The sequence below is a fragment of the Lactuca sativa genome, chromosome 3 (genome assembly GCF_002870075.4).
Source record: "Lactuca sativa cultivar Salinas chromosome 3, Lsat_Salinas_v11, whole genome shotgun sequence".
Lineage (NCBI taxonomy): Eukaryota > Viridiplantae > Streptophyta > Magnoliopsida > Asterales > Asteraceae > Lactuca > Lactuca sativa.
This window is the reverse complement of record NC_056625.2, coordinates 261688246-261712625: the sequence shown is the minus strand read 5'-3', so window position 1 is coordinate 261712625 and position 24380 is coordinate 261688246.

The following is a 24380-nucleotide window of genomic DNA, read 5'->3' as shown; positions in this document are numbered from 1 at the left end:
ATAAGAATATTATTTTTCTTTAAAACTTTCTGTAATCGGAGACCTTTAGAAAGGTCAAAAAGTTTTGTCTAAACTCTGATGTAACACAACTATATGTTTAATATATATAGGGCATATCTCTTTCTCGTTTTAATTATGTGTAGTCCGTACAATTCAGAATTACATCCATTCAAACATTATTAATGAATCAAGATCAAAACCAAGTGTTGGCCAAACCAAATTCTTAATCTATTTAAGATAGTTAACTCAATATCATTCAAACTCGCAACCACCGAAACTTATAACATCTCATTTTTTCTTTTGGCAGCGCAATGCCTCCTCGTAGATCAGCACGTACCAACGCAACCCCACCACCACCTCCACCACTAACTTATGATATGGAAATGGTCCAGGCTGCTATCACAGCAGCAGTAACAGCAGCCCTCTCTCAAATAAACTCCAATGCAAATGAAGGTACAGGAAGCAGCACGAATCATCCCAATCGTGGCACCGGCCAGGGACATGTAAGGGAGTGTACTTACAAGGAGTTCTCCAACTCTAAGCCAAAGACTTTTAATGGCAGTGGAGGAGTCATTGCACTAATGTAATGGTTCGAAAAGACCGAAACGGTCTTCGAGATCTGCTCGTGCCAAGAAACAAGCAAGGTTAAGTTCGCTGCTTGCACCTTCATAGATCGAGCCCTCACTTGGTGGAAAAGCCATGTGAACTCAGTGACGCTCACTGTCGCTAACGCCATGAGTTGGGAAGAACTGAAGGTACTACTACTGGAAGAATACTGCCCGAGGGGTGAAGTGCAAAAGCTTGAGCAGGAGCTTTGGAATTTGAAAATGGTTGGGTCTGATCTAGTCGCCTACACAGCTAGGTTCAACGATCTCGCTGCTTTGTGCCCTACCATGGTCAACCCAGAATCAAAGAAGGTCGAAAGGTACATTTGGGGGTTTTCACCCCAGATTCAAGGGCATGTCCTAGCTTCCAACCCTATCACCTACAACAGCGCTAAACGCCTGGCGCAACGACTCATCGACCACGGAGTGAAACAGAGTACCATTACAGTACCATTACAGCAGCCACAAATCCACCTAGGGAGGCTCAGGGCCAGAGTAAGCCTTGGAACAAGAGGAGGGGACAAACCCTCCAGGAGAACCCCAAGAAACAACAAGTGATAGCGACCCACGCTATTACTGTACCTACCAACTCTGCCCCCACAAGTTCATACAATGGAAAACTACCGAAATGTAACCAGTGCAACTTCCACCACCACGGTCTCTGCTGTGACCTTCAATGCACTAGGTGCAATAAGAAGGGTCATACAGCCCGCTATTGCAAGGAGCCAACCCAACAATCCGCCCCCACTGCTAATAACGGAGTAAGCTGCGCTTGCTTTGAGTGCGGAGACACAGGGCACTACCGCAAGGACTGCCCGAAGATAAACAACAGGAATACCGGCGGAAGAGGCCGAGTTTTTGCAATGGGACAAGATGAAGCCATTGCGGACCCCACTGTTGTTACGGGTACGTTTCTTCTCGATAACTCGTATGCATGCATTTTGTTTGATAGTGGAGCGGAAAGGAGTTTTATGAGTCACGACTTTAAAAGCATGCTAAAACCAATACCACAATTATTAAGTGAACCGTTCATAGTAGAAATGGCCAACGGGAAAACCGAAGGCACTAAGGAGATATATTTAAACTGCACCCTAACTCTAAACGATAATCTCTTTCAAATCAACCTCATGCCAGTCTCGATTAAGAGTTTCGATGTCATCATTGGCATGGATTGGCTGAGTTCACATCGTGCGGACATTCTATGTTACGATAAGGCCGTTCGCCTTAATCTGCCAACCGGCAAAACCTTCCTTGTCTTGGGCGACAAACCTAGTACCACTCTTAGTATCATCTCAAGTATCCAAGCTTAGAAGTACCTACGCAAGGAGTGTCACGCATTTTTAGCGCATGTTGTAGACGTGAAACGCGAAGTCCGGGACATCAAGGATGTGCTCGACGTATGCGATTTTCCCGACGTGTTTCCCGAGGACCTTCCAGGAATACCACCCGCAAGACAAGTCGAGTTTAGAATCGATCTAATCCCCGAAGCTACCTTAGTAGCCAAAGCACCCTATCGGTTAGCCCCGACAGAGATGCAGGAGCTATCCAGCCAACTGAATGAACTACTTGGAAAAGGATTCATCAGGCCGAGTTTCTCGTCATGGGGAGCACCCGTATTGTTCGTGAAAAAGAAAGATGGATCGTTCAGGATGTGCATCGACTACCGAGGACTCAACAAACTTACCATCAAGAATCGATACCCCCTACCCCGAATCGACGACTTATTCGATCAACTCCAAGGAGCCAACTACTTCTCCAAGATCGATCTAAGGTCGGGATATCACCAGCTGCGTGTCCTAGAGAGTGATGTTCCCAAGACGGCCTTCTGAACGAGATATGGGCATTATGAGTTCGTAGTGATGTCGTTCAGACTAACCAATGCCCCGGCCGTATTCATGGATCTAATGAATCGGGTATGTCGTCCATTCTTAGATAAATTTGTGATAGTATTCATAGACGATATACTCATTTATTCAAAGAATAAAGAGGAACATAGTCAACACCTGAGGCAAGTCTTAGAGACGTTGCGAACTGAGAAACTTTATGCAAAATTCTCAAAATGTGAGTTTTGGATTAGAAAAGTGGACTTCCTCGGTCACGTGGTCAGCAAGGAAGGAATCCACGTGGACCCCTCAAAGATCAAGGCTATCGAAAACTGGTCTGCACCAACCACACCAACCGAGATTCGCCAGTTTCTAGGTCTTGCCGGTTATTACCGTAGGTTCATCCAGAATTTCTCCAGCATCGCAAAGCCTCTTACCGCTTTAACCCAGAAAGGTGTGACCTACAACTGGGGAGAAAAGCAAAATGCTGCATTTCAGACTTTGAAACAAGCCCTTTGCAGTGCACCCATCCTTTCTCTTCCGGAAGGGACCGAAGACTTTGTGGTGTATTGCGACGCTTCGAAGCAAGGGCTGGGCTGTGTGCTAATGCAGAGGGGAAAGGTGATTGCATATGCCTCACGACAACTGAAAACGCATGAGGTCAATTACACCACTCATGACTTAGAACTTGGAGCAGTGGTCTTCGCTCTTAAAATCTGGAGGCACTATCTTTACGGTACCAAGTGCACTGTCTTTACAGACCACAAGATCCTCCAACACATCTTCGACCAGATAGAATTAAACATGAGACAACGACGTTGGGTCGAATTGCTCAACGACTACGAATGTGAGATTCGCTATCATCTGGGAAAGGCAAACGTCGTAGCCGATGCCCTTAGTCGAAAGGAGTACTCTGGCCGAAGAGTGAAGTCAGTAGCTATGTCGATCCATTTGCACCTGTCAGCGCAAGTCAAGGAAGCGCAAATAGAGGCCTTGAAACCCGAAAACGTGGCAGGTGAGGCCCTTAGGGGAATGGACAAGAACTTAGAAATCAAGAGTGACGGAGCACGCTACCTCATGAACCGGATCTGGACACCCAAGTTTGGTGGATTCAGAGAGGTAGTTATGAGCGAGGCACACAGGACCCCATACTCCGTACACCCAGGGTCAGACAAGATGTATCTAGATCTCAAGCAACTCTACTGGTGGCCAAACATGAAAGCGGAGATTGCTACATATGTGAGCAAGTGTTTAACTTGCGCCAAAATAAAAATAGAACATCAGAAACCCTCAGGTCTACTCCAACAACCTGAAATACCTGAGTGGAAATGGGAGCAGATTTCCATGGACTTCGTAACCAAACTGCCCAAAAATCAGAGTGGCCAAGATACTATTTGGGTAATCGTCGACAGATTAACCAAGTCAGCCCATTTCTTACCGATCAAGGAAAATGATAGGATGGAAAAACTATCAAGAACCTACATCCGGGAGATCGTACGACTTCATGGCGTACCGATGTCCATCATCTCAGATAGAGACAGCAGATTCACTTCCAGATTCTGGCAATCACTGCAAAAAATCCATGGGAACAAGGTTGGATATGAGTACGGCATACCACCCACAAACTGACGGACAGAGTGAGAGGACGATCCAAACCCTGGAAGACATGTTGCGAGCATATGTAATCGACTTTGGCAAGGCATGGGATGTTCACTTGCCTTTGGTCGAGTTCTCTTATAACAATAGTTACCATACTAGTATCAAGACCGCTCCATTCGAAGCCCTTTACGGCCGTAAGTGCAGATCACCCCTGTGCTGGACGGAAGTGGGCGACACACAATTGGCAAAAGGTCTAGTCCCTAATAGCACCCTCACTGGTCCGGAGATCATCAGAGAAATGACTGAAAAGATCGTGCAAATACGAGAACGACTGAAGTCCTCAAGAGATAGGTAAAAGAGCTATGCCGACAGGAGACGTAAACCCTTGCAATTCTAGATTGGCGACCGGGTACTACTGAAGGTCTCACCCTGGAAGGGCATGATATGCTTTGGGAAGCGTGGAACGCTAAATCCTCGGTACATTGGACCCTTCGAAATCATTTCGAGAGTTGGTCCAGTGGCCTACAAACTCCAACTTCCAATCGAGCTTAACAAAGTACATCCAGTATTCCACGTATCGAACCTGAAAAAGTGTTTGTCCGACGAAACACTTGTAATTCCACTCGATGAAATCGAGCTAAACGAAAATCTTAACTTTGTGGAAGAACCCGTCGAGATCATGGACAGGGAAGTTAAACGAACTAAGCAGAGTCGCATTCCAATAGTAAAAGTTCGATGGAATGCTAAGAGAGGACCCGAATTCACATGGGAACGGGAAGACCAAATGCAACAGAAGTATCCGCACCTCTTCCTCAGTCCCTAAGACTTCTATTTTGTATTAAAATTTCGGGACGAAATTCCCTCTAACGGGGGGATGATGTAACAACCCGATATTTCAACTCTTTGTATTGACCTAAAAAGTCAAGTATTGTAACCATCTTGGGGTAATAAAATTTACTTTGGGAATAAAATGCCCCAAAAAGTATCTATTTAAATTCCTATTATGTGTAATATCATTAAACCGGGATCATACTTGAAGAGAATGCTCAAATCCGGCTTCGTATATTGAAATTAAGATTTTTCCAAGTTCGGCTTAGCAGCAGACAGCTAAAAACTCGAATCGGAGATCGAACGACTTTTGGCCGAAATGACCTAAACGAGAATCGAAGGTCTCGACAATGGTATTTCAGCGGTAAAAAGTCTGGCAAAAACCGACGTTAGATAAAGAAGTTATGAATTTTTAAAGAAATTCCTTAAACACGATGAGTTATAAAATAAATAATAAAAATAATTTCGGAATTTGCCAACGGAGTCTAAATGAAAGTTGTAGAGCGTAGTCTCATCTACGCGTGGATATAAAGCCCATCGAAAACGGAGTTCGTATGAAGAAGATACGAATTTTTGAAGTTTATTAAATAAATTATATATTTATTTAATTCAAAAATCGAGTATTATCCGAAGAGGAGTCAGCGTCCTCATCCGAGGTACGCGCCGCGTACCCCTCTACGCCCTGCGTACCCGAGGGCCTTGGCCTCAGATCGTCCACGTCGCCCTATGCGAGGCTACCGACCCGTCCGACCTGCCGTCCCATCCGAAGCCGAGGCAGTCAAGGCTTCGGTAATGCATGACGTACGCGTACGCGCTGTGTACGAGCGTACGCCCCGCATACGAGGCTTCTCAGACCCCCTATAAATAGAATGCGAGGCTTTCCGAAAAAAATGCTCAATTCTCTCCTTTCTCTCACGATCTTGCCTCGATTTCCATGCCCGTTCAAACCCGAAGCCCTGGTCATTTTTGCTCAAGTCCCGAGGGTCGATTTTACTCCCGAGATTCCCGAGAATCCCGAGAAAAGTCCGTTTCCCGAGGCGAAACTCTGTCCGGTTTTCCATCTCGCTATCTTCAAACTATCAAGTGAGTTCATATCCCCCTTCGAACACTCTTTAAATACATTTTAAATGCTTTTATACTCTTTTAGGGGAGGAATACAAGTAAACATACCGTTATTATCGTGTATTTCGTAAAAATCTCATTTACTCGTTTCTATCAAATGAATCACTTGTGATTTAGTTCTATTATGCGAAAACTCTTGTTATACTTTGCATGCAATAGATTTATACAAAGTATTTAGTAACACCAAAGTATCTATCGATGTTAAACCGTTTCATATATTCTAAAAACTTGTGATTTATGTTTGTCAAACATTGTGAAAAAGGATAAACTTTGCATACAAAACTATCACTTTAATACAGACTTAGTTGAGAATCCATGAGACGTGTATATCTTCAAACACTGCCTTTTAGATTAAAGGTATCGCTACAAGTCCTGTCTATAACCAGAGTCTCCCGTTCGGAGAACGTGTCAAATGTGTATAGATCTATACGGGAAGTCATGATCCCGCACCCTGGCTGTTAGCTACAGTCCGTCTTTTGGGGTGACAGTTTGTCATAACGCTACGACGCCTGAAGAACGTCGCTACAGGCATATTATGTTCAGTATGGCTATAAAACTCATCGGATATACAACTACTATAGTAATTTTGAATAATAAATAAGTAGTTACTACGGTTATTCATTATCTAACAAACTGAAAACTTCTAATAGGTTTATTATATAAATCTATGTTTAAAACTTTTCTAAAGCATGTGGATTGCTTCAAAATGTTAGCCTTGAACATTAAACAAACAACTATTAGGAAAATAAGGGATTTTCTTGTTTCAACTATCTACGTTTTTCAAAACCAATATTCTCATGCATTTCACACTTTTATAAGGAAATATGGGATTTTCTTGGAAAATATACACTCGTTTTTGGAATGGCATTCAATGTTTCTAAATCACTTATGAACTCACCAACTTAATTGTTGACACTTTTTCTTTGAAATAACTTGTATTCTCAGGGAATCGTTAAGCAGGTTTGGAAATCAACTTTTGGTGAATAACGCGCTGGCATTATTTACTTCTTTTGAAAGATGTTTATGCATTTATCTTTTGAACATGTAATGAATACAACGATGTAAACATTTTTAAAACCTTTATATATGGTGGTGTGTACTTTCCTTTCTATAAACTATTATGATACTGAATATGACGTCCTCCACCCCCGAACGTTTCCGCCGTTCTGGTTTGGGGGTGTGACAGAGTCACCCTTTGCTACCTTTGCTTAGAAACATTTAGTGTGCCGGTAAACCACACATGCTCCACTAACGTCTTCGCAAAGGCACAAAGTGTAATTTCATGGAATTGCATCAATTCACTTTTGCCTAAGTAACTAAGATTAGGAATTTTATGAAAACATTTAGTTACTTTTATACTTCATTATACTTATAATGGAAGGTTTTGTCCCATCATAGCCGTTCGGCTAACGACCCTCCACTAGTCAAGAGTGCGGTGGGTAAGAGTGGATACCCATTCAATCGACATTTTATAGGCAATTTCCTTAAACACCCCTTATAGACCAGCTTCGTGAATGAGGCCTACTAACGGTAAGACTGACTTTTACTCATACATATATATATAATGTTAGACTTTTAATGTTATATATAGTATAGGGTGTATTTTATACTTTCAAAATACTTAGGTGGTCTAATTTAACAATTATACCTTTAATTCAATTAAATTGTAAACCTAAACTTTTATGGATTTATTAAACCTCTTTTAATTATACACCTTAATTAATTAATAAAACCATAAGGGTGTGATTTGAACTTTTTCAAAACTATACTAGAGTTTTAGAATTTAACATTCCTAATTAAACTTTTAATCAGCTTTTAAATTCCAAAACTTGAGGGCAAGTTTTGAAACATTTCAACACATTAGGGTTTAGAATTTAAATATACATCAAAATTAAACCATTTAATCAAAATTTAAATTCCAAAACTTGAGGGCAAGTTTTGAAACCTTTTTCAAAACATTAGGGTTTTAACTATTTAAATTTCAAAACAACAAAACTTTTGGGTTCAAATTTAAACTATAAAACCTAATGGGAAAATATGAAACATTTCATAACAAATAATCTTAATTAACAATTAATCACATAATTATCCATATTTGATTTATCTAATGATTTCTTGCAAAACAATTTACCAATTTACTCAAAATAATTAATCAATTATCACATAAGGAAACAATTATCTTATTAATTGATAAATATCTTCAATTAGATCAAAATTATAGTCAAATATATCATATAATCGGATTAATATTGATCTAACATGATAAGGTAACCATCCATAACCAAAAACAGCAAGAAATCCCGAAGTATGCTCCATCTGACGCTCGAACTCGCTGAGTACCACACTGTACTCGCCGAGTTGAGGTCTAGTCGTCGAGTACACTGTGGTACTCGCCGAGTTCCTCAGCCAGAAAGCCCAAAAATCGATTTTGCAAACATATCAAGCAACAATACAATAGAAACCAAGGTAGGCTCTGATACCACTGAAGGGTTTTGGCTATAAGAACATCCTATGTGCTCATACAAACCCTAATGCTTGGATCTAGGTTTCTCTATTGTACATGCAAGTTATCCAAGACTATAAACCCTAATTCTAGCATATGGAAATCGATATTAACATATAAATGGGTTTATGATATTACCTTGATTGTTATGTAGCAATAACAATCCCAATTCCTCCTTGAATTGGCTTTGGAAGGCTTAGAGTCACAAGTGTCACTCCTCTAATGGCTTACAAACACCATAAGCAAGTGGAGAAGGTATAAAGAGAGAGGAGAGAAGTAGAAATTCGGCCTTAGATGCTCTAGGGATCAAGTGTACGAAATCCTAAGGCCTTAGGGGTCTGTATATAGGGTTGGGATTAGGGTTTCAGTCCTTATCGTTATCTAGTTACTTGCCCATCAAGCAACCATAAGATAAGCCTTGAAAACCTCTATCTCTTGGACCTTGGACGATTTTAAGGATATCCTTATGCTTGAATTCGTCCATCCTTTAACAAGGATAACCATTTCCCTATTTTGCAACTATCACATAATTACAATTCAGCCCCTCTAGTTTAATTAATTACATTTGATCACAAAATTAATTCTTAATTAATTATTGACCAATATTAATTAAACAAATATGATTTCTCCTTTAATATATTATTCTTATAACATATTAAGAAATCATAATAACCTCTGTCTCTTTATTTATTTCTCCAATCAAGTTGCTTTGGTGAAGGCAACCCAAAAGGACCATGCACCATCAGGTCAAGTACATACCAAAATAGTTATGGACTTAGACACTAATCCAACAATATTCCTTTCTAGCATACATGGGGAACAATTTTTAACTTGAATGAAAGATAGAATAACATACCTTGTTGTTTCTTATGATCCTTGAAACCTTGTGAGCCTAGCACCCCAAGTGTGATGCCTCAAATGCTTCACACAACACCAAATGCTTTTGGAATGACTTTAGAGAGAATACACACTTCTAAAATCGGCCTAGACCTCTTGTTTCTTGTGTGTAGCCGATTTTGGTGGAGAATATGTTCTTTATATAGTGTTGACACATCTAGGGTTACACCATGTAAACCCTAATGTGTCATGACTCTTCATTTCCATGACCCATGGGTTTGTAACTCCCATGGAGCATCCTATGGGTGGAACCCAACTTGATAATACATGGAACCCCTTAGCCCACTATACAAGTTATGGATGATTTACATAATCAACCCATATATTTAATTAGTTATCTTTTGTTCACTTAATTAATTCTAAATTAATTCTTGATCAAACTAATTAAATAATATTATTAATATATTAGAACTTAGAATATATTAATAAACCACAAGTGTTATTTCTCTCATGTAGTCTATCCAATTGCTTGGTGCCATGCAACCCAAATGGACCATGCCGGGTCGGGTCAAATACATACCAGAAATAGTTATGGACTTAGACACCTTATCCAACAGTCCCCTTACTTGGATAAGTCTAATAACTATAACTGTAATACTTCAGGAACCGAACGACAATTGTAGCTCTTTCAAGGTCTCTCGGAACTGAGAAGATGATGATACGCCATTTAAGATAAGTGATCATATAATTCTCTGTTCGAGATATCAGCCGGACAAATATATGGAACAATGTCTTACTTATTGTCCAACAGTTTGTTTCCTGATTTCCGATTTGTTGACAAAGAACTTAATTGAACACATGAACTTAGTTCTGAACGGGCCTGATACACAGGTCAAGACAAAATCATCGAGGGGCCCAAATATCAGCTTCTAATCCAAGAAGGAATAGATAAACCTCGACTCATATGTTTGTTCTACCACTCATTGAATTATACACAAGAGCACGTTTTATAACATCGAGTTACCAATGTGTTTTTCGTACAATCAATGCATAACCAACTCATAAGTAACAAATCATATCTCTAGGTTTGAAGACTTATATGATATTACCGTCTCACGATCACTCGAGATAAATTCCATGAAGTGATTCCAGTGAGCATGGGTTGAGTCCAATGCTCAGAACTTATGAGCACTCATGATTGTTGTAGCCATGTCCAACACCTTATACCTCTGCAACCAATCGTCACAGTCTTGATTCATACCTACTTTCGACATATGACCGACTATGGAGGTTGGAATAATATGATATACCAAACATAATTATTCTGGAAGTCAAAACATGCAAAAGTAATATAGTAAACGATCGACAAGAGATAGCAACACTTTACTCATAAATAAAACACCTTTTATTCATCATCTAATGTCAATTACACTTTACAAATTTCAAGGTTATCTAACTACTAAATCTAATATCATCCTTCAGCCCTATCCTCCGAGCATGTTGGAGATGCTTAACTCGAGTCAGTCCCTTCATGAGGGGATCTGCTGGATTCTCATCCGATGATACCCTATTTGCCACGAGGAGTCCTTCTTCTATTCGATGTCTGATGAAGTAGTATTTTCTGTCGATGTGTCTGGATCTCCTGTGATCCCTTGGTTCATTGGCTAAGGCACCAACACTTTCACTATCACAGAAAATTTCCATTGGCTCCTTAATAGCTGGTACAACTCCAAGGTCTCCAATGAATTTCTTCAGCCATATAGCCTCCTATGCTGCCTCGCTAGCTGCTATATACTCTGATTCGCAAGTTGAGTCAGCCACTGTCTCTTGCTTGGAACTCTTCCAATAAATTGCTCCTCAGTTTAGGTTAAAGACCCAACCTGAATGAGAGTGGAAATTATCCCTATCAGTTTGAAAGCTAGAATCACTATACCCTACAACTCTAAAGTATTCACTCCCACCGAGGGTAAGGACCCAGTCCTTAGTCCTCCGTAGGTACTTGAGGATATTCTTTACCGCAGTCTAGTGTGCCTTGCCAGGGTTTCCCTGATACCTACTAGCCATGCTCAAGGCAAAGGCCTCATCAGGTCGAGTACACGTCATAGCATACATGATCGATCCTACAGCCGAAGCATAAGGTATTCGACTCATTTCTGCTATCTCAGCCTCAGTACTAGGCTTTGTGTCTTACTCAATCTGGCATTACTCTGGATAGGTAACTCTCCTTTCTTAGAGTCCTACATGCTAAATGTCTTCAGCACCTTATCCAAGTAGGTACTCTGACTAACTCCAGTTAGTCTTTTACTCCGATCTCTCAAGATCCTTATCCGTAGAATATAGACAGCTTCTCATAGGTCCTTCATAGAGAAACACTTCCCAAGCCAGGACTTGACTTCCTACAGAGTTGGGATGTCATTTCGTATAAGTAGTATGTCACCCACATACAATACCGAAAAACTAACTATACTCCCACTATCCTTGACATATACACAAGATTCATCTTCACTCCTAGAAAAGCCAAATTCCTTGACTTTCTCATCAAAGCAACGATTCCATCTGCGAGGTGCTTGCTTTAACCCATAAATGGATTTCTCAAGCTTACACACTCTATTAGGGTACTATGTGTTGACAAAACCCTCTGGTTGACTCATGTAGACATCCTCAGCCAACTTTCCGTTAAGGAAAGCGGTTTTGACATCCATTTGCCATAATTTATAGTCATGAAATGCGGATATGGCTAACAGAACCCTAATAGACTTAATCTTGGCCACTAGAGAAAAGGTCTCATCATAATCAACTCCCAGAGTTTGTGAGAAACCCTTTGCAACCAGTCGTTCCTTATAAGTATGTACATTACCATCCATGTCGGTCTTCTTCTTGAAGATCCATTTGCACCCTACGGTCTTACGACCTGGTACATTCTCAACCAAGTTCCAAATTTGATTGTCATACATGGACTGTATCTCGCTGTCCATTGCCTCTTTCCACTTGGCTGACTCAGAGCCTGCCATGGCTTCCGCGTAACTGTTAGGTTCATCTAGACCTATCAGTGTCTCATCATTGATAAGTGTATCACCTTCCACAGTAATATGGAATCGATAGTAATGCTCAGGTGCATTCCTAACCCTTGTGGACACGCCTTAGAGGTACAGACTTGTCAATTGGCTGAATAGGAGTTTCCTCCTCAAGTTTAATGCTAGGGTTTGAAGTTCCTTCACCGCTTGAATCTTGAATTTCTTCAAGGTCAACTTGCCTCCCACTGTTTCCTTGGCTTCTGAACTCTCTCTCTTGAAAGAACGCCCTCCTAGCTAAAAGACCACATTTTCACTAGGTCTGTAGAAGAGGTAACCAAAGGATTGTTGTGGGTAGCCGATGAAAAATACACCTCTCGCTTCGAGGTTCGAGCTTATCATGAGTCTCGCGTCTCACGAAAGCCATGTAACCCTAAATCTTGATGTGGTCTAGTTTGGGTACTTTGCCAGTCCACATCTCATGAGGAGTTTTGGCAACTTTCTTTGTACGGACCAGATTAAGGATATGCGCGGCAGTCTCTAAGGCATACGCCCAAAACGAGATTTGTAGCGAAGATCAACTCATCATGGAACGAAACACGTCCAAAAAGGTTTGATTACACCTATCAGCCACACCATTCAACTGCGGTGTCCTGGGAAGTGTCAATTGTGAGACAATCCCACATTCCCTAAGATAGTCGAGAAAATCTGAACTAAGATACTCACCACCTCGATCGGATCGAAGCATCTTAATGTTCCTGCCCAATTGATTCTCGACTTCCTGTTTAAACTCTTTAAACCTTTCAAAAGTCTCTGACTTATGCTTGATTAAATAGACATATCCATATCTAATGTAATCATCAGAGAAATTCAAATAATAACGATTAGCATCCCTTATGCCATGTTTGAAGGGTCCACACACATCCGTGTGTACAAGATCCAACAAACCTTCACCCCTCTCACAAGAACCTAAGAAGGGTGACTTTGTCATTTTTTCCAAGTAAGCATGATTCGCAACTATCATCTGACTTTAGGTCAAATGACTCCAAGACTCCATCCTTTTGGAGTTGGCCTATGCGTTTCTTGCTTATATGTCCAAGACGACAGTGCCATAATGATGCTTTATCCAAGTTATTATCATTAACATAATCAATACACAATACATTATTTCCTAAGTTATCAACCACAGATACAGTTTCATACACACCATCACAAGGTAATGCTTTAAAATAAAGAACATTATTAAAGAAAGCATTAACCGAACCAACTTCATTATCAAATGAAAAGGTAAAGCCTTGTTTATACAATGCATTAAAGGAAATAATGTTTCTTGCCATTTCTGGTAAATAACAACATTTATTCAAATCTAAACTATACCCACTACTTAGCGATAAAGTATAAACTCCAATCTTGGTGACAAGTAGAGCTTTCCTATTCCCCATGATTAATTTTATTCTTCCTAGCTCCACATTCCCACTTCTTCTGAGTCCCCGCAAATCAGAATAGATATGAATACCACAACCTGTATCAAGGACCCAAGAGTTAGAATGGGCTGAGTTATTAGATAAGATAGTGTAAATACCTGCATGGTTGGGTTTAACTTTCCCATCCTTCACATCTTGCTGGTACTTTGGGCAGTTCCGCTTCCAATGTGACTTTTCATGGCAATAGAAGCATTCAGCCTCTTTTGGGTCAGAAGAAGGAGTCATGAAACCATTCTTGGTTCCATCTGAAGAAGAGCCATCAAGGGTCCTAGCTTTGGTACCCTTCGAAGAGCTCTTCCTCTTCTTCCCTCGACTTTTCCCGATTGCCAAAACCGGGGCGGAGTTTGGAGTAGGAGTGTTAACAACCGACTTCCCCTTAAGACCTGTTTCTATGGTCTTGAGAAGTCCCTGAAGTTTGCTGAGTGTGACCTCTTCCTTATTCATGTGATATGTCATGCGGAATTGATCATAGCACGATGGTAAGGAGTGCAAAATGATATCTATTGCAAGCTCCTCAAGGAATTTCACATTATGCTTCAGTAACTAATCCACATACCTTTGCATTTTCTACATGTGGCTCGTGACGGGCTCTCCGTCCTTAATCATGGTTGTTATCATGGAGCCGATGATTTCATACCTCTCTTGTCGTGCACTTTGATGGTATCTTTCCATCAGATCTTGGTGCATTTCAAAAGGGTAGAAGTCCTTATAGGACTTTTGGAGTTCTGCTGTCATTGTGGCCAACATGATGCATGCCACTTTGGTAGCATCCCTTTTATATGCCTGGAAGTCAGCGATCTCCTGGGGAGTTGCAGTGGTCTCATCAATCTCCTGAAGCTCCTTATCAAGGACATATTTTTTGTCCTCGTAGAGGGTAATCATCCTGATGTTTCCGATCCATTCATTGAAGTTGGATCCATCAAAAGTGACTTTCCCACATAAGTTCATAAGGGTAAAGGAGCCATTAGGATTAGAGCCAGAAGCTGCATTGTTTGAAGACATCTGAAAGAAAAGGACAAGATTAGTTTAGATATTAAGAGAGTACTTAATAAAACACCCAAATGTAATATTAAGGCTAGGATCCAATCACAATATATTATAAATTAGAAGAGGTATGCCGTAATCGAAGCTATAACATATTTGAAAGGTAGGTGAATGACGATTCACCAATTTCCACCATGAAAAAGGAAATATAAATATTAGGTTTTTCATTGGTTCTTAGAAATTCCTAGATTCTTTTGAGATTCAATGAACTTTTCAAAGGCATGTTCCAATCTCGAGTGTGCCCTCCAAGTTTTGTGACTGGGATACCGAGGATCACAAAATGAGGTGTGAAGTAACCATGCAAATCACTTGGTACCCTTAAAGTTTATCACTCAATCGATGTGCTGGTAAACCACACACGCTCCACCGATACTATGATAAACCTTAAGACACCATTTACCTACCTTGTTAAGTCCAAGTTAGTGTGCCGGTTAACCACACACGCTCCACCAACGACTTAAGCAAAGTGTAAAGTGTAATTTCATGGATTAGCACCTTATTCACATTTTTCCTAAAGTAACTAAGATTGGGAATTTAATAAAACATTCAGTTACTTTATAATATTCATCATACTTTTAATGAGAATTTATAAGTCCTTTTCCTACCCGTTCGGCTAACGACCCTCCACCGATCAAGGAAGCAGTGGGTGAGAGTGACTTTTGGTTTTCCATAACATGAGGACAAGTTATGGACTCCATTAAAACACTTTATGATCATGAATTAAACTAACATGAAGGTTACAAGCAATTCCTATGATCATCTAATCTTCATAAGTTCAAGAACATGAGTATGAACATTTCAAGAATCAAAACTTACACTTAAAAACTTATAATTTTGATAATTTCCATTGCAAATGGATTAGAATAAATATTACACCATCTAAAACAAGTTTTCTAGTACCAAAACAGTTTAGGGTAATGTTTCTAGTCCATTTCTAGCAACAAAAGTCGAACTTCTAAAAAATGCAGCATCTACTCGTCGAGTGCAAGAATAGACTCGACGAGTAGCTTGCATTTGTTCATGGACTCGTCGAGTCCCCCCATGGACTCGGCGAGTTCATACGAGTAGAAAACCGAAAAAACGATTTTTTTCAACAGTTTTGCACAAAAAATCAACAAACAAACCTAGGCTTTGATACCACTGATGGGTTTTGAGCATTCTAACACTTCCTAAGTGTACATGCAACCCTAATAACCTTGGATCTATGTTTGTCTAATAATCATGCAAAGTTGAATTCCAAGGTTATATTCCTATCTCGCATACATGGGGAACAATTTTTAACTTAAACGAAAGATAGAATAACATACCTTGTTGTTGCTTATGATCTTTGAAACCTTGTGATCCTAGCACCCCAAGTGTGATGCCTCAAATGCTTCACACAACACCAAATTCTTTTGGAATGACTTTAGAGAGAATACACACTTCTAAAATCGGCATAGCCCTCTTGTTTCTTGTGTGTAGCCAATTTTGGTGGAGAATATGTTCTTTATATAGTGTTGACACATCTAGGGTTACACCATGTAAACCCTAATGTGTCATGACTCTTCATTTCCATGACCCATGGGTTTGTAACTCCCATGGAGCATCAATTGGGCATCCTATGGGTGGAACCCAACTTGATAATCCATGGAGCCTCTTAGCCCACTATACAAGTTATGGATAATTTACATAATCAACCCATATATTTAATTAGTTATCTTTTGATCACTTAATTAATTCTTGATCAAACTAATTAAATATTATTATTAATATATTAGAACTTATAATATATTAATAAACCACAACTGTTATTTCTCTCATTTAGTCTATCCAATTGCTTGGTGCCATGTAACCCAAATGGACCTTGCCGGGTCGGGTCAAGTACATACCATAAATAGTTATGGACTTAGACACCTTATCCAACAATCTTTCCATCAAATCTTGGTGCATTTCAAAAGGGTAGAAGTCCTCATAGGACTTTTGGAGTTCCGCTGTCATGGTGGCCAACATGATACATGCCACTTTGGTAGCATCCCTTTCATGTGCACGGAAGTCAGCGATCTCCTAGGGAGTTGCAAAGGTCTCATCAATCTACTTAAGCTCCTTATCGAGGACATATTCTTTGTCCTCGTAGCGGGTAATCATCCTGATGTTTCTGAACCATTCAATGAAGTTGGATCCATCAAAAGTGACTTTCCCACATAAGTTCATAAGGGTAAAGGAGCCATTAGAATTAGAGCCACAAGCTGCATTGTTTGAAGACATCTGAGTGAGAAGAAAGAATAGATTAGTTTAGATATAGATATAGTCCTTAACAAAACACCCAAATGTAATATTAAGGCTAGGACCCAATCACAATATATTATACTTAAAAGTGGTATGTCGTAATCTAAGTAATAACATATTTGAAAGGTAGGTGAATGACGATTCACCAATTTCCACCAAAAACGAAATATTAAAATATTAAGTTTTTAATTTGGTTCTTAGAAATTCCTAGATTCTTTTGAGATTCAATGAACTTTTCAAAGGCATGTTTCAATCTCGAGTGTGCCCTCCAAGTTTTGTGACTGGGATACCAAGGATCACAAAACGAGGTGTGAAGTAACCATGCAAATCACTTGGTACCCTTAATGTTTTTCACTCAATCGATGTGCTGGTAAACCACACACGCTCCACCGATACTTTGATAAACCTTAAGTCACCATTTACCTACCTTGTTAAGTCCAAGTTAGTGTGCCGGTAAACCACACACGCTCCACCAATGACTTAAGCAAAGTGTAAAGTGTAATTTCATGGATTAGCACCTTATTCACATTTATCCTAAAGTAACTAAGATTGGGAATTTAATAAAACATTTAGTTACTTTATAATATTCATCATACTTTTAATGAGAATTTATAAGTCCTTGTCCTACCCGTTCGGCTAACGACCCTCCACCGATCAAGGAAGCCGTGGGTGAGAGTGGACACCCATTAAGTTGCCATTTTATAGGCAACAACCTTATACCCCCCTTATAGACCGGCTTTGTGAATGAGGCGTACTAGCGGTAAGACGACTTGATCTTATACATACATACACACACACACACACATATATATATATATATATATATATATATATATATATATATATATATATTATTAACTTATAATAATATAAAGTATAAGGATTGAATTTTAACTTTTAAAATTCTATGGGTTGGAACTAAAGTTATAATCATTACTTTACTTGTTCCAAAACTTAAGGGCAAGTTTTGAAAACTTTCAAAACTTTTCATTTCTCATAACTTATGATTGATTTGAGTATTAAAAATGAAGACTCATCATTTTATAAATCTTGTGTTCTTTTAATGGATTTTATTAAAGTGTGACCTTTGGTTTTCCATAACTTGAGGACATGTTATGGACTCCATCAAAGCACATTATGATCGTGAATTAAACTACCAAGTAGGTTACAAAAAATTCCTATAATAATCTAATCTTCATAAGTTCAAGAATATGAATATTAACATTTCAAGAATCATAAATTACTCTTAAAACTTGTAATTTTTTGATAATTGCCATTGTAAATGATTTAGCATAAACATTACACCATCTAAGCCAGGTTTTCAAATACCAAAACAGTTTAGGGTAATGTTTCTAGTCCATTTCCAGCAACAAAAGTCGAAAATTTGTTGTCAGTGCCTCCTATTCGTCGAGCGCATGAACCTACTCGACGAGTAGGATGAATTTTCACTTGCACTCGTCGAGTCCCCCCATGGAACTGTTGAATTAGTGTCTAAGGCTGTAACTATATTTGGTAAGTACTTGACCCGGTTGTGCATGGTCCTTTTGGGTTGCCTTCACCATAGCAACTTGACAGGGTGATTTATATAGAGAAAAGAGATATTATTATTAAAGTATTATAAGAATAATATGTTAAAGGAATAATAATATTATTTGATTAATATAAGTCATAAATTAATTAGGAATTAATTTGGTGACTTAAAGAGATTAATTTAATAAAGGGGCATAAACTGTCAAATGTGTGATAGTTGTGTTTTGGGCTATGAATCCTTATAGATAATAAGAGGGGACGATTTGTAAGATAAGGATATCTTAAAATCATCCAAGCTTATCATCTAGAAGGATCTTTGGATTGCTTTGAGGCTAAGTTATCTAATTAGGGTTTAGGGTGAAACCCTAGGAGCTCATAGTATAAATAGATCCCTTGGGTGAGGGAAATCGACCACTCTATGATTGAGAAAACCCTAGGGCCGATTTCTCACCTCTCTCCCTCTCTCAAATCATCCTCTTGCTAGTAGGTGTTTAGAAGCCATTAGAGGAGTGACAATTATGACTCTAAGCTCCAAGAACAAGAAGTTTCAAGCAAGCAAATCAAGGTATTCTTCTAGATCTGATTTCGTATGTTATGAATTGTTTGTTTACACTAGATCTATGAATAAACTCTTGGATAAATTGCATGTTTAATTAGAGAAACCTAGATCCAAGCATTAGGGTTTGCATGTGCACATCGGAAAGTTCTTAAGGCTCAAACCCATTAGTGGTATCAAAGCCTTGATTGGTTCCTATTGAATTCATGCATTGGTTGATTGTTTGTTGCTTGAAAATTCATTTTTTTTGTGGATCTGACTGGTGAACTCGGTGAGTTCCATAGTGGACTCGGCGAGTAGCACCAACTCGGCGAGTCCATTGTAGTACTGGGCGAGTTCAAGAGTCGGATAGAGCTTATCTCGGGATTTCTTTGTAACAACGGAAATTTTTAAACAAAATTTTCATTTCAAAATAAAGTGTTTTCATCCAAAACAAGGCATAAACATTCAACGTGTCATATCATAGTAGAAATCATATGAATCCCAAGATCATAAATCATCTATCAGTGTGTACAGATCATGTCGGCGCCTTCCCACGGTCCTCGCTAGTACCTGAAACACATACACAACAACTGTAAGCATAATTGCTTAGTGAGTTCCCCAAAATACAACTTACGCACATACGCCTTTCCAGGCCCTGACCTTCCAGTCCATGTGTCTCAGGGGACTTCCGTCCCTGCTGGGTAAACCTTCCGGTCCTACCCACGCCAACCCTTCGGTCCACATTACAACGCTTTCCGGCTCATAATATATTCGCCTTTTGTTTAACGAACTCTACGACTTTTGTTTAGATTGCTAAGGCTAAATATCATTCTAACGTAATTTCACGATTTACGTCACGTTGTGTCGTACCGGTTATGTCGCGAAACATCGACAGGTCATAACTTCTTCGTTATAACTCGGATTTCAGCGTTCTTTATATGTACGGAATCCTTTTAACATATACTACAAGTTAGTAAGATTACTATTTCTAGATAATCTTCCATCAAAAAGTCATTTTTGACGCTTATCGTCTCTAAATTGACTAGCACGGATCTACGGGCGTTACAGAGGACCCGGACTCGACGAGTAGGAATTGGATGATGAAACCCTAATTTTTAGGGTTTGCACCCTATTTAAAGGACCTTAAGCCCTTGCCCCCAGTCCCTTACCACCCACTTAACGGTCGTAAGGAACCCTAACTTGTCTAGAGCTTGTTGTTGAGTTTTTGTGAGGTTTTAAGAATGTTTTGGTGCATTTTGTGAAAGAGGTTTGAAGCTAAAGGAGCTTGGGGAAAAGGAGAGCTCGTAAATCTGACTCTACTACATCTAGGCATCATTTTGAAGGTATCAAGTCGTTACCTTGATTTCTTTCTAGCTAGATCTCTCCATGCTTGAGTTTAGGGTCATTTTCTTAACATATTTGAGAGCTATTTCAGGTATTGGCCACGATCAGAAGTTGTAACGTAAGATCTGGACCCTTCCACATCCCAAATTCATAAGGCTATCAACTTTAATTAGTATTGATCTCTCCCCATGCCATAAACCTCATTCTAGACTTGGTTTTTGGTGTTCTAAGCCTTTAAGACCTTGTATGCACGTAAAGTTTGAAACTTTACATGAAATCTGTGCCTTAGGAAGTTGGATCTACAATTTGGATCTTTGGGGTAGCTTAAAATCATCTAAATGGGAAATGGACTGAAGAGACTCGACGAGTTTCATGGACAACTCGGCGAGTCCGATGAAGATTATCCGTTGTGGGTTTCTGCATGAACTTGGCGAGTCAGCAAAACGACTCGACGAGTCAGTTAGGGTTTTCCCGACATTTGGACATGCATGAACTCGACGAGTTGCCTGGGAACTCGGCGAGTCAACTAGGATCTTTACAATTTCTCGAGTTCTGGAGGGACTCGACGAGTCAGTGAGCTGCACTCGACGAGTTGGGTCAACATAGACTGTTGACATTGACCATTAACTTTGACTTTAACTAAGGGCTGACCACTTTGACTTCTGGGGTTATTTTGGTAATTTAGGAATTTTGGAATTAGATAATTGGTGGGTGTAGGTGTTGGTGTTGGAGTTGTATTTGGAGGAGGTTGATACTATCATTCCGAGCTACTTGAGAGGTGAGTTGTCTCATTATACAAACAGGGTCGAAGGCACCAATGTCGGCCCTTTTCGGATTTGTATTCGGTTTTATTGCATGATATGCTTATTGATTTACATCTTGGTAGTTAGGATGGTGATATGCTTAGTTAGCTGGTTAGGTAGGTATCCTGGTATATAGGATGATGCTATGTTAGTGACCGGTTAGGTCTATATCCTGGTTATAGGATGTTGTTATGATTAGTGATCTGTTAGATCGGTTTGACTGTTATATATGCTAGCGTATGATATTTATGTGCACATGCTTGTTTGATTGGGGATTGGGTTTAGGCGGTCCTGCTTAGTGCTAAAGGCCAACATACCCAAGGCGGTCTGGATCGACTGAAGGCCCTATGAGGCGGTCCAGTCAGGCCGATGGCCCGGCGAGTGGTTCGGATAGGATGTAGGCTCTGTGAGGTGGTCCAGACGTTGCGAAGGCTCGGAGAGCAGTCTGAATAGACTGAAGGCTTGTGAGGCGATCCATTCAGGATGAAGGCTCATTATGCATGTTTTTTGTTTATATAATATGATTATGATTGTATGGCGTTAGTATTTTGGGGAAACTCACTAAGCTTTTGGTTTACATTTACTGATTTTGTTTTAGGTACTTTTGATGATCGCGGGAAGGCAAAGGTGTGATCGTGCACCTCCTTATATTTTCATGACTTGATTCTGGGATACTCTGACATTGTACATTTTGAAAACAAGTTTTGTAATAATTATTGGTTTTGAAATGTGTTAAAAAGTTTTAAATTTGGCATGATTTTTATGGATGCTAAAGTTGCGGTCTCTCACCCTGAATCACTAGATCTCCCTCACTTGGGGTCCTAACCCAAACCAATTGCTGCTCATAGTCAATCACCGCTCCATTGGGGCTCAACCAATCCATACCTATGATTACCTTGTTCCTTGCAAAGGAATGGGAACCAAATCCATGAGATAACGCTCGCCATACATCCTCAGAACACAATCCCTATAAACTTATGAAACTCGTCCAGATCAATCGTTCGCAATCTCAACCTATAAAGGCAAATCTAACATGATTGTAGACCCAGCAAACCTCTTGCTGAGTGCAAGAGAAATGAAAGATCGTGTAGCTCCCGAGTCAAATAACACCAATACTAGGATACCATTCACATGGAATGATCCTAAAACAATACTCATTGAACATAAATATAAAAACTGACATATAATATAAGATAGGGAGAAGAAACATACCAGTCACCACATTTGGTGTGACACGTGCCTCCTCGGCGGTCAACTGGAAGGCTTGGCTCCTCGCTACTAGAGCATCTGTCTTTCCCTGTCGGCCATCTGTGATACGTAGGGTTGCTGGAGCTGCGCCAGCACTGCCATTGGCGCTCCTGATACCAATCCTGGGCAGTTGGCCTTTTTATGGCCCCTCTGATTACAATGGAAGCAAATCGGGTCTGATGTCTGAATGGTTCAGGTAGGGGCACTGCAATCCTTACTAAAGTGCCTGGTCTTGTCGCACTTGTAGCAGCCCGATCCCCCAACTCTGTACACTCCTTCGTCTGTCTCATATCCAAGAACTCCCTAGCTAGTTGCTGAACCTCCATAGTTGGCGCAAACTCCGCTCGGAATCTAATCACAAAATCCGACCAGGTCATGGCCTTAATAGTTGGGGCTCCCAAAGTATCATCAACTGCCTCCCACCAGTCTCTATCTCGCTCCATCAAACAACCAGAAGCAAACCTGATCTTCGACCCCTCGGGGCATAAGCTCGTCAAATGTGCAGACACGATGTCTGAAAATCCATCTCCTAGCCACAATAAGGTCCTTCATCCAACAGAAATCTGGTGCACCACGTCCCTTGAAGTCCTTAAAGGAGGGTGTGCGAGTCCCAGACTGGCCAGGTGCTATGTCACTCTTGAATGCCCTAAGGTGATCCTCCATCAGCTCAATGATACCCTCCTTGATCGACCTGAAAATCACTAGGGTCGCCTCAAGGATGCCTCTCGTAATCTCGGATGCAATGAACTCACACAATCCTCCATCAACTGGCTTAGAACCCATACCCGAACTTGACCCAGACGTTGAGCCCCTTTATCCAGGACGCGATCACCATCTGAAACAAACTACACAATCATCAAGGTCATATATCACATCGAGAGGTCTCACACTCACTACAAGTTCCCTGGTTCTATCTCGATCCTCCTTGACTCAAGTACGAATCCTCTGTTTTCAATAGTACGGGCCCATACTACCTTCCAAACCTATCTGTACTTTCTTTAAGGATTCCATTGACTTCACCAAGTCCCTTTCACTACTATTTCTCTCTATGCTATTCTCATCCTAGGCTTACCCTAGGGTATTCTCCAACCCACTCTCCGCCATCAGCCACATAAGAAGTCCCTGCTACCTTTCCCTAACTAGCTTACGAATACCATTACATATTACTAAGACCATATAATTCTTCGAACGAGAGGTACTACCCTACAACGGTTGGACTCAGACGAGAGCTGCGAAATAAGGTTGAACCTAACCTTCTGAAATTAATTAGTCCTCATAATATGTAACTTAACACATTCATTTACTAGTTAATTAAAGATAACTAGAACTGCTAAAATCACAAAGCAAGCAACATTCGAGCATTGAGTAACCAAAACCAGGCATATCATAAACATGCCATCATATCACTGACTAATTAGTACTAGTATGCAGTTTAATAAGCACATATAGTAGGCATCCAAGGCATCCTTCCTAGATCCTTAACCCTAATCTAGCATGCAATTCTCATACACATACAGCAAGCATAAAAGGCATCATTCCTAGATCCTTAGCCCTAATCTAACATGCAGTTCTCATAAACATATCATATCATAACATAACATGTATGGGTATCTTGGGGAAAACTTACTTGAGCTCGACTGATTGCACGCATCACACTCCTTGTTCTTTATACAAAACCCTTAGTTTAAATTTTAGAAAAGTTATTTTTCTTGTAAAAATCTTTCAAACCCTCGATTGGAGTCCAGACACCCTCAAAGGTGTGTTCGAATCTCTCAAACCAAGGCTCTGATACCAAC